Source organism: Pseudorca crassidens, chromosome 18 (assembly GCF_039906515.1).
Source record: "Pseudorca crassidens isolate mPseCra1 chromosome 18, mPseCra1.hap1, whole genome shotgun sequence".
Classification (NCBI taxonomy): Eukaryota; Metazoa; Chordata; class Mammalia; order Artiodactyla; family Delphinidae; genus Pseudorca; species Pseudorca crassidens.
The window spans coordinates 24,221,077-24,224,905 of record NC_090313.1 but is presented as its reverse complement, the minus strand read 5'-3'; positions in this window follow the sequence as shown (position 1 = coordinate 24,224,905).

The window sequence follows — 3,829 nt, the reverse complement described above, 5'->3', positions numbered from 1 at the left end:
GCTCCATTATTCTTTCTCAAGTTTGCTTTGGCTATTCGGGGTCTTTTGTGTTTCCATACAAATTGTGAAATTTTTTGTTCTACTTCTGTGAAAAATGCCATTGGTAGTTTGATAGGGATTGCACTGAATCTGTATATTGCTTTGTGTAGTATAGTCATTTTCACAATGTTGATTCTTCCAATCCAAGAACATGGTACATATCTCCATCTGTTTGTATCATCTTTAATTTCTTTCATCAGCGTCTTATAGTTTTATGCATACAGGTCTTTTGTCTCCTTAGGTAGGTTTATTCCTAGGTATTTTATTCTTTTTGTTGCAACGGTAGATGGGAGTGTTTCCTTAATTTCTTTGTCAGATTTTTCATCATTATTATATAGGAATGCAAGAAATTTCTGTGCATTAATTTGGTATCCTGTTACTTTACCAAATTCATTGATTAGCTCTAGTAGTTTTCTGGTAGCATCTTTAGGATTCTCTACATATAGTATCATGTCATCTGCAAAAAGTGACAGCTTTACTTCTTTTCTGATTTGGATTCCTTTTATTTCTTTTCCTTCTCTGATTGCTGTGGCTAAAACTTCCAAAACTATGTTGAATAATAGTGGTGAGAGTGGGCAACCTTGTCTTTTTCCTGATCTTAGTGGAAATGGTTTCAGTTTTTCACCATTGAGAACAATGTTGGCTGTGGGTTTGTCATACATGGCCTTTATGATGTTGGTGTAAGTTCCTTCTATGCCTACTTTCTGTAGGGTTTTTATCATAAATGGGTGTTGAATTTTGTCAAAAGCTTTTTTTGCATGTATTGAGATGATCATATGGTTTTTATCCTTAACTTGTTAGTATCGTATATCACATTGATTGATTTGCATATATTGAAGAATCCTTGCATTCTTGGGATAAACCCCACTTGATCATGTTGTATGATCCTTTTAATGTGCTGTTGGATTCTGTTTGTATTTTATTGAGGTTTTTTGCTTCTATGTTCATCAGGGATATTGGCCTGTAGTTTTCTTTCTTTGTGACATCTTTGTCTGGTTTTTGTATCAGGGTGATGGTGTCCTCGTAGAATGAGTTTGGGAGTTTTCCTCCCTCTGCTATATTTTGGAAGAGTTTGAGAAGGATAGGTGTTAGCTCTTCTCTAAATGTTTGATAGAATTCGCCTGTGAAGCCATCTGGTCCTGAGCTTTTGTTTGTTGGAAGATTTTTAATGTCTGTCTCAATTTCAGTGCTTGTGATTAGTCTGTTTGTATTTTCTGTTTCTTCCTGGTTCAGTCTCAGAAGGTTGTGCTTTTCTAAGAATTTGTCCACTTCTTCCAGGTTGTCATTTTATTGGCATGTAGTTGCTTGTAGTAATCTCTCATGATCCTTTGTATTTCTGCCATGTCAGTTGTTACTTCTCCTTTTTCATTTCTAATTCTATTGATTTGAGTCTCTCCCTTTTTTTTTTGATGAGTCTGGCTAATTGTTTATCAATTTTGTTTACCTTCTCAAAGAACCAGCTTTTAGTTTTATTGAACTTTACTATCGTTTCCTTCACTATTTTTCATTTATTTCTGATCTGATTTTTATGATTTCTTTCCTTCTGCTAACTTTGGGGTTTTTTTGTTCTTCTTTCTCTAATTGCTTTAGGTGAAAGGTTAGTTTGTTTATTTGAGAGGATTCTTGTTTCTTGAGGTAGGATTGTATTGCTATAAAGTTGCCTCTTAGAATGGCTTTTGCTAAATCACATATGTTTTGGGTCATTGTGTTTTCATTTTCATACGTTTCTAGGTATTTTTTGATTTTCTCTTTGACTTCTTCTGTGATCTCTTGGTTTTTAGTAGTGTATTGTTTAGCCTCCATGTGTTTGTATTTTTTACAGATTTTTTTCCTGTAATTGATGTCTAGTCTCATAGCATTGTGATCAGAAAAGATACTTGATAAGATTTCATTTTTCTTAAGTTTACTGAAGCTTGATTTGTGCCCCAAGATATGCTCTATCCTGGCAAATGTTCCATGAGCACTTTAGAAGAAAGTGTAATCTGCTCCTTTTGGATGGAATGTCCTATAGCTATCAACTAACTCCATCTTGTTTAATGTATCATTTAAAGCTGTGTTTCCTTACTTATTTTCATTTTGGATGATCTGTCCATTGGTGAAAGTGGGGTGTTAAAGTCCCCTACTATGATTGTGTTACTGTCGATTTCCCCTTTTATGGCTGTTAGCATTTGCCTTATGCATTGAGGTACTCCTATGTTGGGTGCATAAATATTTACAATTATTATATCTTCTACTTGGATTGATCCCTTGATCATTCTGTAGTGTCCTTCTTTGTCCCTTGTAACAGTCTTTATTTTAAAGTCTATTTTGTCTGATATGAGAATTGCTACTCCAGCTTTCTTTTGATTTCCATTTGCATGGAATATCTTTTTCCATCCCCTCACTTTCAGTCTGTATGTGTCCCTAGGTCTGAAATGGGTCTCTTTTAGACAGCATATATACCGGTCTTGTTTTTGTATCCATTCAACCAGTCTTTGTCTTTTGGTGGGAGCATTCACTCCATTTACATTTAAGGTAGTTATTGATATGTATGTTCCTATTATCATTTTCTTAATTGTTTTGCATTTGTTATTGTAAGTTTTTTCCTTCTCTTGTGTTTCCTGCCTGGAGAAGTTCCTTTTGCATTTGTTGTAGAGTTTCTTTGGTGGTGCTGAATTCTCTTAGGTTTTGCTTGTCTGGGAAGGTTTTAATGTCTCCATTGAATCTGAATGAGATCCTTGCTTGGTAGAGAAATCATGGTTGCAGGTTTTTCCCTTTCATTACTTTAAATATGTCCTGCCCCTCCCTTCTGACTTGCAGAGTTTCTCCTGAAAGATCAGCTGTTAACCTTCTTGGGATCCCCTTGTATGCTAATTGTTGCTTTTCCCTTGCTGCTTTTAATATTTTTTCTTTGTATTTAATTTTTAATAGTTTGATTAATATGTGTCTTGGTGTGTTTCTCATTGGATTTATCCTGTATGGGACTCTCTGTGCTTCCTGGACTTGATTGACTATTTCCTTACCCATATTAAGCAAGTTTTCAACTATTTTCTCTTAAAATATTTTTTCAGTCCTTTTTTTTTTTTTCTCTTCTTCTTCTGGCACCCCTATAATTCGAATGTTGGTGCATTTAATGTTTTCCCAGAGGTCTCTGAGATTTTCCTCAATTCTTTTCATTCTTTTTCCTTTATTCTTCTCTGCAGTAGTTATGTCCACTATTTTATCTTTCAGGTCACTTATCCATTCTTCTTCCTCAGTTATTCTGCTATTGATTCCTTCTAGAGAACTTTTCATTTCATTTATTGTGTTGTTCATCATTGTTTGTTTGCTCTTTAGTTTTTCTAGTTCCTTCTTAAACGTTTCTTGTATTTTCTCCATTTTATTTCCAGGATTTTGGATCATCTTTACTATCATTATTCTGAATTATTTTTCAGGTAGACTGCTCACTTCCTCTTCATTTGTTTGGTCTGGTGGGTTTTTACCTTGCTCCTTCATCTGCTGTGTGTTTCTCTGTCTTTTCATTTTGCTTATCTTACTGTGTTTGGGGTCTCCTTTTCACAGGCTGCACGTTCGTAGTTCCCGTTGTTTTTGGTGTCTGTCCCCAGTGGCTAAGGTTGGTTCAGTGGGTTGTGTAGGCTTCCTGGTGGAGGGGACTGGTGCCTGTGTTCTGGTGGATGAGGCTGGATCCTGCCTTTCTGGTGGGTAGCACTACATCTAGTGGTGTGTTTTGGGGTGTTTGTGACCTTACTATGATTTTAGGCAGCCTCTCTGTTAATGGATGGGGTTCTGTTCCTATCTTGCTAGTTGCTTG